This window comes from Carcharodon carcharias (genome assembly GCF_017639515.1).
Source record: "Carcharodon carcharias isolate sCarCar2 chromosome 37 unlocalized genomic scaffold, sCarCar2.pri SUPER_37_unloc_2, whole genome shotgun sequence".
NCBI classification, from domain to species: domain Eukaryota; kingdom Metazoa; phylum Chordata; class Chondrichthyes; order Lamniformes; family Lamnidae; genus Carcharodon; species Carcharodon carcharias.
Window position 1 is genome coordinate 1,997,603 of NW_024470767.1, and position 14,193 is coordinate 2,011,795.

General features: G+C 46.4%; 2 protein-coding genes across 3 annotated transcripts in view; one reads left to right on the top strand and one right to left on the bottom strand.

Annotated features, from left to right (window-relative positions):
• Positions 1 to 14,193, top strand: part of LOC121274724 (RDS/peripherin-like protein xRDS35) — a 333,428-nt gene that overhangs the window by 284,925 nt on the left and 34,310 nt on the right. Inside the window, exon 3 of the transcript XR_005942286.1 lies at positions 5,740 to 5,840. The gene's annotated coding sequence lies outside the window, so the exon portion shown is untranslated. The remainder of the gene's footprint in view (positions 1 to 5,739; positions 5,841 to 14,193) is intronic.
• The window catches only part of eml3 (EMAP like 3), an 82,456-nt gene that overhangs the window by 51,747 nt on the left and 16,516 nt on the right, over positions 1 to 14,193 (bottom strand). The gene's annotated exons all lie outside the window — the stretch shown is intronic.

Consider the following 14,193-nt stretch of genomic DNA (forward strand, 5'->3'; position numbering starts at 1 on the left):
GTTGACCTTCCAGCATCGCGGCCCTCCCTTGGCACCAACCCTCCAGCAGTGTGGTGCTCAGTTGATACTTGCGGCAAGGGATCAGGATAGGTGAATGTACCTTGGTGTTTTTGGGGGGCAGGGGGTGGGAGGGTTGTAGTTGGGGCAATGATTAGTGTCTGTGGAACCGTCACCTAATCAAACAAGGTGACTGACAGAGGGAAAAATTATTCCCAACCATGAAATACTTGCTCCCAATTGATCAGAGAGTGAATGTCTGATTTGGGTGTTGAATTTTCGGTTGTTTATTAATTACAGGCTGGAGTTAACCACACCTTCAGAACAGGGCGGCACGCAAAAAGAAAGTAGCACCTTGTAAAATCTCTCACATTGTACAACAACAATCCTTCAGAACTCTCTGGGATCATCATGAACCAATTCCCAGTAACTGCATCATACAGCATAGGAGGAGGCCATTCAGCCCATCGTGCCTGTGCTGGGTCTTTGAAAGATCTATCCAATTAGTCCCACTACCCCTCCCCTGCTCTTTCCCCAATAGTCCTGCAAATTTCTCCTTTTCAAGTATTTATCCAATTTCCCCTTTTGAAAGTTCCTGTTGAATTTACTTCCTCCACGCTTTCAGACAACTCATTCTTGATAAGGCCTCGCAGCATTTAGAAAAATGTTTCTCTATGTCACCTCTAGTTGTTTGCCAATCACAAATCTATGTCCTAAAGAGTTTCTCCTTATTTACTCTATCCAAACCCTTCCTGATTTTGAATGCCTCAATTAAATCTCCCCTTAACTTTTACTCTTAGGAGAACAATCCCAGCTTCTCTAGTCTCCATATTAACTGAAGTCCCTCATCCCTGGGAACATTTTAGTAAATCTCCTCCACACCCTCTGCAAGGCCTTGATATCCTTCCTAAATATGGGGCCCAGAATAGGACCGAATCCTCCAACTGGGGCCTAACCCGTGTTTTCTAAAGTCTGTCCATAATGAGACTTTGCTGGGAGCTACGAGAAAGGGTGGGGATAAGGATTCATTCTTTGATTGGCCGGCTGTGTCCCCCCTGGGATCTGTACTGGGACCTCAGTTTTTCACCAGAATTAGCAATGCCTTGGATGATGGAATAGAGAGTTATATATCCAGGTGAAAGGAGGTTAAGGTAACACTAAGTCGATGGGAGCAGGAAACTGCAAAGGGACATGGAAAGATTGAGTAACTGAGGAATACAGACAGAAAGACTAAAATGAGAAATTGAGAGATTATCCAATATGGACCCAGGAAAAATAAACTGGAATATTTTCCATATGGTGGGAACCTAAGGGATCCAGAGGATCTAAGTATAGAAATCGCTAAAAGATTGAATTCTCTACCTATCAACAAAGGATAGTGGAATATTGGCCCTTAATCCAACAGAATACAAAAGGTGGAAATTATGCTTAAACTCTGCTAAGACTCCATCTGGAGTAACTGTGTTAGTCCTAGACACTGCACCTCAGGAAGGTGATATCAACTTTGGAATTATTAGGGTACAGTGCACCTTCACCAGAATGATCCTGAACTAAAAGGGTTGAATTACAAGGAGAGGTTGCATAAACTAGGTTTGTATTCCCTTGAGATTAGGGAATTAAGGTGTAGATTAAAGGCTTCAATAGAGTTGATGGTTTCCGCTGGTGGGTGGTGGGTGGGGAAGGGAGTCCAGAACATGGGGCAGAACCTTAAAATGAGAGCCAGGCCATTCAGGGGTGATGTCAGGAAACACGTCTTCACACAAAGGGGAGTGGAAATCTGGAACTAGCTCCCCCAAAAAGCTGTCAAAGCTGGGGGTCATTAAAAAAAATGTCAAAACTGAGTTTGATAGATTTTTGTTGGGTAAGGGGATTAAGTGTAATGGCACCAAGCCGGGTAGATGATATTAAAATACAGATCAACTATGATCTAATCAAATGGTGGAACAGGATCGGGGGCTGAATGAACTGAACTTGCAGAAAATGAGAGGGTTAATGCATTTCCTGTAATCACTGTGTTTCGGAATGATACTCTCACACCCACACAGTGAGTGGACAAGTCCAGGCAACTCTCAAAGTAGCTCACATTACTCAGGAATTAACACCCTATCTGTGGGATAACTTGATGCAGCCTGAACTCCAAAGTCTTCATGAACATTTTATTCTCTCTGCCACTCTTGTCCTTGTGGATCCCAGCTGGGGCATGTTACCATCGTTATCAGTCAATCAGCCCATCATCAAGCCACCTCTGCTGTGAACACTGAACACAGGCAAAGTCGGGATCAGCTTTCATTCCCCCAAAGTCCAACAGCCCACTGATGCCCGCCTCTGCCCATCTATCCCAGCACACAAGAGGGCCAGGGGCTTGTTGGTACTCCCTCACCCAGCAAGGAATCAGCCTTTCAGGAGAGAGGGTACCTGTGGGGAGGTGCCAGTCAGTGTAAGGAGGTAGCTTGGAACTAATCATTTATACAACTGCATTTACCACCGAGGATGACCCAAAACCTTTCTCAGACAATTAAGTAGCTTTGAAACAGGGTCACTGTTGTAATGCATGAAACACAGCAGCCCAGTTGTGCACATCAAGATTCCACAAACAGCAATGTGATAATGATCCAGATCATCTCTTCTTAGGGATGTTGGGTGAGGGATAAATATTGGCTCCAGGACACCGGGGAGAACTCCCCCCTGGTCTTCTTCCAATAGTGGCCATGGGATCTTTTTATTCCTACCAGAGGGGACAGACGGGGCATCGGTTTAATATTTCACCTCAATGACAGCACCTCTGACAGTGCGGTGCTCCCTCAGCACTGACCCTCCGACAGTGCAGCGCTCCCTCAGCACCGACCCTCCGACAGTGCGGCGCTCCCTCAGCACCGACCCTCCGACAGTGCGGCGCTCCCTCAGCACCGACCCTCCGACAGTGCGGTGCTCCCTCAGCACCGACCCTCCGACAGTGTGGCGCTCCCTCAGCACTGACCCTCTGAGAGTGCGGCGCTCCCTCAGCACTGACCCTCCGACAGTGCGGCGCTCCCTCGGGACTCACCCTTCCACTGTACAGTGCTGGCTCAGCATTGACTGTTATGGGGTGTTGGTTACATCTCAGTAAGTTTGAAGTCTTTAGCAGGTTAACTATAGGCCTTTATTGACGACAAGAACTATTTACAAATAGTAAAGGGTACAAGCTGGGAGCTGTCTCCACGCTTAGGTCTGCACATGGCTCCGTCCAACACCACACTGATCCTAGCTGCAGGTCATGTGCTTTCTAACATCACTCTGTGGGCAGTACTGTACTTAATCCCACATTAAACCTAAATATGCCAGACCCTTACACTGCACCTCTGTCCAAGTCTTTATCCAATGTATTTTAAGTGTTAAAGATTACGTTATGTCTTTCATTGTTATGATTGTCATATAGGTATGTTCCATCCACAAAAAGCAGAGCAAATCCAACCCGGCCAATTACCGCCCCATCAGTCTTCTCTTGATCATCAGTAAAGTGATGGAAGGGGACATCAACAGTGCTATCAAGCGGCACTTGCTTAGCAAAACCTGCTCACTGATGCCTAGTTTGTGTTCTGCCAGGGCCATTCAGCTTCTGACCTTGTTACAGCCTTGGTTCAAACATGGACAAAAGAGCTGAACTCCGAGGTGAGATGAGAGTGACTGCTCTTGATATCAAGGCCGCATTTGACCAAATGTGGCATCAAGGAGCCCTAGCAAAACTGGAGTCAATGGGAATCAGTGGGAAAACTCTCTGTTGGTTGGAGTTATACCCAGCACAAAGGAAGATGGCTGTGGCTGTTGTAGGTCAATCAACTTGGTTCAAGGACATCACTACAGGAGTTCCTCGGGGTAGTGTCCTCGGCCTAACCAGCTCCAGCAGTTTCATCAATGATCTTCCTTCCATCATAAGGTCAGAAATGGATATGTTAATTGATGATTCCACAATGTTCAACACCATTCATGACTCCTCAGATACTGAAGCAGTCCAAATGAAGCAAGACCTGGACAATATCCAGGCTTGAGATGACAAGTAGCAAGTAACATTTGCGCCACACAAGTGCCTGGCAATGACCATCTCCAACAAGAGAGAATCTAACCACTTCCCCTTGACGTTCAATGGCATTACCATCGCTGAATCCCCCACTATCAACATCTTAAGGGTTACCACTGACCAGAAACTGAACTGGACTAGTCATATAAATACTGTGACTGCAGGATCAGGTCAGAGGCTAGGAATCCTGTGGCGAGTATCTCACCTCCTGACTCCTGTTCACCATCTACTGTCACGACTCAGAGGGGATAGTGCGCTGTAATATGTGAAAAGTTTAACCAAACCTCCAGATTGCCCCAATTCTAACTAACTGTTTAATTTAGGTTAACAGAATATGAGCACCAGGTTTGTAAACTTCATAAGTAAATAACTGTTTATTGAACAAATTGTCTTTAACTAGTGGCAAAAGAAAGAAATATGAACTGCTAACTGCTAACACTATAACTTAAACTCTACACCCTTCTTAAATCCCTATACACACACACACACAACACACACAAAACATGGATTTTAAGATTGGGATAAAACAGTTCAGTGGCACCAATCCAGAGTACAGGATTTGATGCGTTGATTTTAATTGATGTTTTCCAAATTCCTTTCAGTTCTTGTTGATGGCACTATGTGGTCTTCCAGTACTTTCAGTCTGTAATTCACTGGTTGAGCACTTGCCTTTCAATGTCTCTAACAGTGGTTTTCAGAGAGAGAGCTAGTTATAGAGAGATGAGAAAAAAAACAGCTAGCTATTATTGTGGAATTACTGGAATCTTCCACACACAAGAGAAAGAGGTTTTAGGTCTTATTCCTTTCAGGCTAGGAGCTATTCTGCTGCGCTCAGACAAAACCTGGTCAGGTGCCAATTAAATGCTGTTGTCAGGCAGCTCCCTTGGTCTAAGACTCCTCTCCGGCACCATCCTGTCTTTCATGGCACACATTGTTCCAGGACTGCAACATTGTATATATCTCTCATCCTGTTCCAGTGCACATGTCTTTCAACTGCTGCCATTGTAATTTTATCACAATCCAACAGAAAATAAAAAGATTTTTTTTTACAACAGTCCAACAGAAATAGAAAGATATGTTCCTTACACTACAAGACACAAGTCAGGAGTGTGATGGAATACTCTCCACATGCTTGGATGAATGTAGCTCCAACAACACAAGAAGCTCAACACCGTCCAGGACAGAGCAGCCCGTTTGATTGGCACCCCATCCAAGAAGCTCAACATTCACTCTCTCCACCGCCGATGCACAGTATCAGCAGTGTGTACCATCTACCAGATGCACTGCAGGAACTCACCAATGCTCCTTAGACAGCACCTTCCAAACCCATGAATGCTACCATTTGGAAGGACAAGGGCAGCAGATAGATGGGAACACCAACACCTGGAAGTTCTCCTCCAAGCCACTCACCATGTTGACTTGGAGATATATCACCGTTCCTTCACTGTCACTGGGTCAAATTCCTGGAACTCCCTTCTTAACAGCACTGTAGGTGTAGCAACACCACATGGACTGCAGCGGTTCAAGGCGGCTCACCACCACCTTCTGAAGGGCAATTAGGGATGGACAATAAATGCTGGCCCAGCTAGCAATGCCCAAATCCCATGAATGAATGAAAAAAAAATCTATATTGTCATTATTACATTATCACTACCCCATCTCACACCTTTAAATCCTTGAATTCACAGATTCAGGTGTGTCAAATCTCACTCGCACTACTGTTGGAGGAGTGGTAGGCTCTGTCGCTGCTGGTTCTTTCTATAGGCTTGGAGATTGTTCTGACATCCAGGTATGTTTTCATCCTTTTCTTCATTCCTTCACATTTAGCTGTTGCGTTGGTCAGTGGTTACTACCCTAACTCGTTTCTTGAGGGGTGGAGGATCATTGTATTCATCTCCTTGTCATTTTTTTCACTTCCTCTGTTATTGTGTGGGTCATGGCGATATCCTCTGTGATGGAGAATGAGCTTTAGTTGTGCACTCACCTCTACGTTTCACTGTTGGCAATGGATGGCTGCTACTAGGTTCCAGCATCTTTTGTGGATTTGGGATACTGGTTGGGAGTTGCAGTGTATGTTCAGTGGTTGCAGGGCTACACAGGCATCTCTGCTCAACAGAGAGAAAGGTTGGCTTTGGATGACATCAGCTTGAAGATTTGTTTGCCGCCATCATTTAGTGGTTCTAGAATCATGCCTATGACTGGAAGTCGGATTCCTCAGGGCCCATAGAGTGGTGTGTCTGTTGTTTGAAGCCAGAGGTCTCCCAGCCACGGGTCTTTGTCCAAGAGGGCTGTTACGCTGGCTCCTGTGTTGGATTTAAAATTTGTTAAATGGCCATCAAATAAAATGTCTGCATTCCAAAAATGAGAAACCAAGATCTTTGACCTCAACCAGGAAGCATGGCTGTGTCTCTTCCAGGCTTGCAGTCTCCACCTCGTGGATGATCTTTGGGCCTTTTGTGCATTGCCCTTGCACAGTTTGCCACAGTGCTCAATCTTGATGCACCGAAAGTACTGGGCTGAAATGGCAGGACATTGATCTCGCCTGAGGGTGTGCTTTGCTCCACAGCTTTGGCATGGTCACTCTCCTGGCCAGTTTGGGTATGGCTTTCCATGGCCTGGAGTAACCCTGTGTCTTTGTTGCTTAAATAGCTGAACCTGTGGGTTTGCGTCTGCACCACAGTTTAATTTCACCCCTTAAAACAGTTCTGTGCTGCTCACAGAGTTCTGACTGCCTAAATATCTGGGTTGCCTTTCCAGGGTTAGATCATCCTTTGCTTGCATGAGATCAGAGAGTGCATTGTCTGCTACTCCTACCAGTATTCTGTCTCGGATGAGTTCTGACTTTAAATCACTGCGCTTGCAACCTTCTGCCATCCTGTACAGATCATTGATGAATGAATCCACAGGTTCTCCTGGCTGTTGGTCTCTCTTATTGAACTTAGCTCTTCCAAGTATTTTATTGCTTCTCGGGTTAAAACAAATTTTGAATGATTTTAGTATGTCTTCAAATTTTGAAGATGATTCATTAATTCCCTATCTTGTAATAATGTTGTCCACAATCGGGCCTACCAAGTAAAGCAGCTTCTGCCTTTTTATTTAAACCTGAAGCGATGCTGTATCTTTGGAATCTTTTCCTCCAAAGTCCCCAATTTTATGATTGATCTGGGCCTTGGATTAGTCCAAGTTGACTTGGAAGTTTGGGATTCTAATCCATGTTCAAAATTTTAAAAGTCTATGTACTGCTTTAAGAGCAGTCTGAATTCAAAGATGATGTTACACTTCACTCTGAGATAAAGGGATTTCCTGTGCTTGCCGTTTTGGTGGGCTCCAGTGTTCCAGGCCTCCTGTGTTGAGCATTTTACTTTTTGACTCACGAGTCCTTCAAATTCTAGCATTTGCTTGCCTTTAGCTGGTTTAAAAAGTCGCAATTCTTCTGGATTATTTAATTAATAATTTTTTCTATTTCGGAGTGAGCTCGGATGCATGCTGACTTGGGGATTAGGTTTAGTGATGGGTTTTTCTCAATCTGAGCTTCTGACTCTGAATTATTTAAAGATTTCTCAGGACTTGCTGCAGCCTGGAATTTTAAAAGATTTAGCCCTCCCTGCCAACTCAGCATTCTGGGATTTGAAGTTGGATTTCTAAATGAGCTGCAATTAAGTCTTCTGCTCCAGTATGGAATTTAAAATTTCTGCCTTAAGCTTCCAAGCCTTTCCGTGGAGCATTTTCCTGACAATTCTTGCTCAGTGCCTCACTTCTGGAGCTTCTTTTCAGGTCAGAATAGTTTTTTTTCTTACTCTTGCAGCATTTTGGTTTGTCTCTGCATTTTAGTGAGGTTTTTGGGGTTTTCCCTTCCATGAGCTGCCACTATGTTGTCAGGTGTTGGTTACATCTCAGTAGATTTGAAGTCTTTAGCAGGTTAACTGTAGGTCTTTATTCATGATGAGAACTATTTACAAAAGACTGTAAAGGGTACAAGCTGGGAGCTGTCTCTATGCAGCTCTGTCCAACACAACACTGACCCTGGCTATGGGTCATGTGCTTTCTTATGTCACTCAGTGGGCGGTACTGTACTCAGTCCCACAATAACCCTACATCTGCCAGACCCTTATCTACACTGACCCTCCAAAAATGCAGCACTCCCGCAGTACTAGCCCTTCGCTACTGCTCCTTCAGTGCTAGCATTGGGAATATCAGCATGGTTCATGGGGCTCAAATACCTGATGTTCTGATGCGGGCATGAGAGAGCGAGAGATACTCATTCAGCAGGGAGCTTGAAAGCCAGAGGTAAAGTATAGACAAGAGGATTTGGGGCTCTGCTGCTTTCTGTTCACCCAGGACAATAAAACAATCCCAACGGACTAAAACCCTTCCCATCGAAATAACAGAATTCTGCTCAACAATTTTCAACACTCACCGTTAACTGCCCAGATCCCCACACCTAGGCTTGAACCTCAGACAGTCACACATTGCAGAGACTGTGCACTTCTCAGAACAGAAAGAGTGATTCATCTTGTTTTCATTTCTACTGAATTGCTTCATTGTGTCACAAATATTTGACCGCTGGTTAACTTTATTTATCAGCCTCTATTCCAAGACTAACTCTCCTGTTGTTGTTGTTTGTCAGTCACTGCACTGTGGGCCCTGCCAGTAACTCCACACAATGAAATTTCAGCCAAACCAAGCATACTGAAAGTGGCCTGCAGACAGGAAGCTCAAAACTCACATCTGCTGTACAACACTCACCCCCCAACCCCGTCACCACGAGAACTAAACCACTTTTTAATCCAACCCGCTCTCTGAATTTTGCTTCTGCTTCATGACCAGCTACCGTTTCTTCTTCCTATACAGTCAGTTCTCCTCCTCACACAGATCCCTATATTCCCCATTTTACTTCCCTATCTCTCTAACCTTTACTACAAGCTTTACAACCCTACACAATCTCCTTTGAATCTCTTCACTTCCCATTTTAATTGCTGCACCATTGGTGACTATGCTCTACCTGGACCCTAAGCTCTGGAATTCCATCCCTAAACATCTCCATCTCCCTTTCCTCCTATATGACACTGGTTGAAACCTAATTCTTTGACCAAGATTTTGGTCATTTCTCCCAAGATCTCTATTTGTGGTTGGATGTCAATTTATTTCTCCAATAACGTGTGTGTGAAGGGCCTTGAGACATTTTACCATGCTAAAAGCGCTATATAAATGCAAGTTGTTCAGTGGATGCTGAATCCTTTGGTGCCTCTCCTGTACATGTGGAAAGTTATCTCTCAACATCATAGAAATGAGTTATTGCTAAACCTTTATAATCACTGGGTTAGGCCCCATCTGCAGAATTGTATCCCACACCTTAGGAAGGATGTCAAGGTCTTGGAGAGGGTGCGGAGGAGATTTACTGGAATGTTCCCAGGGATAAGGGACTGCAGTTGTGAAGAGACTGGAGAAGCTGGGATCGTTCTCCTTAGAATAGAGAAGTTAAAGGGAGATTTAAATGAGGGGTTTTGCAAGAGTAAATAAGGAGAAACCTTTCCCAGTGGCACGTGGCTTGGGAACCTGAGGGACACAATTGAAGGGAATCGGTAAAAGAACGAGAGCTGAACTGCTTTATACAGCAAGTTGCTGTGCTCTGGACCACATGACACAATTGGTGGGGCGGGGGGGAAAAAGAGGTGGGTGTGAGTGAGAGACAGAGAGTCTGCAGAAACTAGTGAGGGCTCAGTCTGCAGCCTACGTGTGGTTAGAGCAGGAGGACGACGAGATGAGTATGAAGAACATTTCATGTTTTGTACATTCACTTCAACCCACTCACTGCTTGCAGTGAGAAAGCAAACTAACAGATCCCATCAAACTCCACACTCTTACTCTGTAGTTGCAGTGCTTTGGGAAAAGTGCCATGGCCAATCTACATCGTGTAGGCACAAAAACTCCTTCCATCTATACACTGCCTTTAATATGGGAAAACAACCCAAGGCACATCACATGAGCCTCAGTCAGGCAAACATTAGACATTTGGGGACATGTGACCACAAATAACAACAAAGAGGTAAGATTTAAGGAGCATTTTGGGGGTGGGGGAGAGGAGATACAGAGAGAGAGAGTTGTAGCGGCTGGAGGAGGTTACGGAGATAGGGAGGGTTGTAGGGGCAGGAGGAGGTTACGGAGATAGGGAGGGATGTAGGGGCTGGAGGAGGTTAGAGAGATAGGGAGGGTTGTAGGGGCTGGAGGAGGTTAGAGAGATAGGGAGGGTTGTAGGGGCTGGAGGAGGTTACAGAGATAGGGAGGGTGTAGGGGCTGGAGGAGGTTACAGAGATAGGGAGGGGTGTAGGGGCTGGAGGAGGTTACAGAGAAAGGGAGAGTTGAAGGGGCTGGAGGAGGTTACGGAGATAGGGAGGGTTGTAGGGGCTGGAGGAGGTTACAGAGATAGGGAGGGGTGTAGGGGCTGGAGGAGGTTACAGAGATAGAGATGGTTGTAGGGGCTGGTGGAGGTTACAGAGATAGGGAGAGTTGTAGCGGCTGGAGGAGGTTACAGAGATAGGGAGGGTTGTAGGGGTTGGAGGAGGTTACAGAGATAGGGAGGGTTGGAGGGGTTGGAGGAGGTTACAGAGATAGGAAGGGGTGTAGGGGCTGGAGGAGGTTACAGAGATAGGGAGGGTTTTAGGGGCAGGGGGAGGTTACAGAGACAGGGAGGGGTGTAGGAGCTGGAGGAGGTTACAGAGATAGGGAGGGTTGTAGGGGCTGGAGGAGGTTACAGAGATAGGGAGGGTTGTAAGGGCTGGTGAAGGTTACAGAGATAAGGAGGGTTGTAGGGGCTGGTGGAGGTCACAGAGATAGGGAGGGTTGTACGTTACAGAGATGGGGAGGGAGTGAATGGATTTGAAAACAAAGGTGATAATTTGAAAGTTGAGGGTGATAGGTGGATGGGACTGGGTGCAGGTTAGGATACAGGTTGAAGAGTAGTAGATGAACTAGAGTTTAAGCTAGAGCTAGGTGGAAGAACAACTATGCCCAGTTAAAACCACATATGGGACCTAGTTTTTAAGTCCTCTGCACCTCTAGCCTTGCAGAGACAATTTCTTGACTGCAAATGTTATTATTAACTGAGAGAGAGGATTCCCAACACTGACCAGCTGGACTTTCACGGACACTCAGTTCAAAGAGGTGCAGTACCGAGGGAGCACCGCGCCCTCGCGGGGTCGGGTGCCGAGGGAGCACCGCGCCCTCGCGGGGTCGAGTGCCGAGGGAGAACCGCGCCCTCGCGGGGTCGAGTGCCGAGGGAGCACCGCGCCGTCACGGGGTCGAGTGCCGAGGGAGCACCGTGCCGTCACGGGGTCGAGTGCCGAGGGAGCACTGTGTCTTCGTGAGGTCGAGTGCCGAGGGAGCGCCACACTAAATGATCAGTAGTGAGGGAGAGCCGCACTGTCGGAGGGTCAGTGCCAAAAGAGCATTGCGCTGTTGGAGGGTTGGTACTGAGAAAGCAGCGCATTGTTGGAGGGCCATTGTGAAAGGAGCGCTGCATCATTGGCGGTATTGACTTTCAGATGAGATGTTAAACCAAGTGGAGGGGTGGGTTAGACATGTGGGTAGGTGTGCAAGATCCCATGGCCATTATTGGAAGAGCTGAGAGTAGTTCTTCCCAGTGCCATGGCACCAACCTTTATCCTTCAACCATTATCCCCAAAAAATTACCTGTTCATGATCAGATTCTTCTTTGTGGGATCTTGCTGTGTAAAAATTGGCTGCTGCATTTTCTACATTACAACGGTGGCTACCCTTCAAATACCGAAGGGCTTTTGGATGTATGTCCTGCAGATGGAACAGTGCTATACAAATGCATGTTCTCCCTTGAAAGATGAAATTCGGAGATTGGTGCAGCCTTAATTTCCAAACATCAGGGTCATCACAGAGAGCCAGCGTCGCTAGTAGCTACGCAGACTCCTATGATTGAATAGCTCTCTAACTAGATTGAGGCCCAGCTGGTTACAGACTCAAGAGAAGATTGCTTGCTGGCACGAAGCAGGGAGTCATAGCCTTGGTCACCCAATTTGGCATCTGGTTAAAGGCGAAGGGGAGCGAGGCAGGAATGAACACAACTGGAGAGAAACATCTGTGGCTGGCTGCCAAGAAATGTTCTACTTGGAATCTCCACACTTGGGATACGAGGAGCCAACTGGCTGGGTGTCAAATTGCTGCAGGGAATGATGCAATGGGCCTTTGTACCAGTCAAACAGCAAGAGCAGGACCATTCATCAAATAGCAGGACCATGTATCTGCACCCCAGCTGCTGTCCGGGGGATAACTATTGCTGCAGCACACTTTATACCACGTGTCTCTCCCTCCCCTCCCTCAAAGGCTACGGACAAACACTGGGGTCACAGGAACAAGAGGAAGCCATTCAGCCCCTTCAGCTCAATGCATTAGGAACAAGAGGGGGCCATTCAGCCCCTTCAGCTCAATGCATTAGGAACAAGAGGGGGCCATTCAGCCCCTTCAGCTCAATGCATTAGGAACAAGAGGGGGCCATTCAGCCCCTTCAGCTCAATGCATTAGGAACAAGAGGGGGCCATTCAGCCCCTTCAGCTCAATGCATTAGGAACAAGCCGCTGAAGCATACTCATCATTGAGATAATGGCTGACTGGTATCTTTAATTCCATCCACCTACCCCGGTTCCGTAACCCTTAATACCCAACAGAAATCGATCAATCTCAAGTTTTGAAATGTCCAACGAATGAACTTGATAGGGTTGATGGAAGAAAGTAATTCCCCTGAAGGCGAGGGGAGTCAAGAACAAGGGAGCAGAACCCTAAAATTAGAACCAGGCCATTCAGGGGTGATGTCAAGAGGCACTTCTTCACACAAAGGGGAGTGGAAATCTGGAACTCTCTCCCACAAAAAGCTTCCCCCACCAGCCTGTGTTACTGACTGTATCTCTAATGATGTTAATCCAGCTCCCTCACACTGTGACTCAGTAACCCATCTCCTCCAGCACCCTGTGTTACTGACTGCAGCTCTACTGATGTTAATCCAGCTCCCTTGCACTCAGGTGTATCTTTGGAATGAAAGCATGGCAATGCATTTAAAGCATGAAAAATAAAAAGAACCTGAACATAGTTTAGATTCAAAAAGAAGCTTTTTCTTCAAATGCAATTCTTGTAACAAGGGACAGGTTGAGGAGTCGAGGAGAGATATAGAATGAAGAGATGTCAAACCTCCTGTGAACCGTACCTTGCAATGCTGCAGCAAAGCAGGAGCAGTTTCGTTTAACTAAACTAGAACCGGGAGCAGTTCTGATTAATTAAACTAGCACCAGGAGTAAACAGGATTAACTAAATGAGAACCAGAAGCAGACCCACTCCCGATTTTTAAAAATATATTCTTTCATGGGATTAGGACATCACTGGCTAGGCCAGCATTTATTGCCCATCCCTAATTGCCCCTTGAGAAGGTGGTGGTGAGATGCCTTCTTGAGCCGTTGCAGTTCATGTGGTGTACGTACACCCACAGTGCTGTTAGGGAGGGAGTTCTAGGATTTTGACCCAGAGATAGTAAAGGAACGGTGATGTATTTCCTTGTCAGGAGGGTGAGTGACTTGGAGGAGAACTTCCAGGTGTTGGTGTCCCTGTCTATCTGCTACCCTTGTCCTTCTAGATAGTAGCAGTCGTTTATAAGGTGCTGTCTGAGAAGCCTTGGTGAATTCCTGCATTGCATCTTGTAGATGGTACACACACTGCTGCTACTGTGCGTTGGTGGTGGAGGGAGTGAATGTTTGTGGACATGGTGTCAATCAAGTGGGCTGCTTTGTCCTGGATGGTGTCAAGCTTTGAGTGTTGTGGGAGCTGCATTCATCCAGGCAGGATGAGGTCTTGATGTCAAGGGCAGTCACTCTCACCTCGCCTTGGGAGTTCAGCTCTTTTGTCCATTTTGAACCAAGACCGTAATGAGGTCAGGAGCTGAGTGACCCTGGTGGAACCCAAACTGGGCATCAGTGAGCAGGTTATTGCTAAGTAAGTGCCGCTTGATAGCACTGTTGATGACCCCTTCCATTACTTCACTGATGGTTAAGAGTAGACTGATGGGGCGATAATTGGCTGGGTTGGATTTGTCCTGCTTTTTGTGTACAGGACATACCTGGGCAATTTCC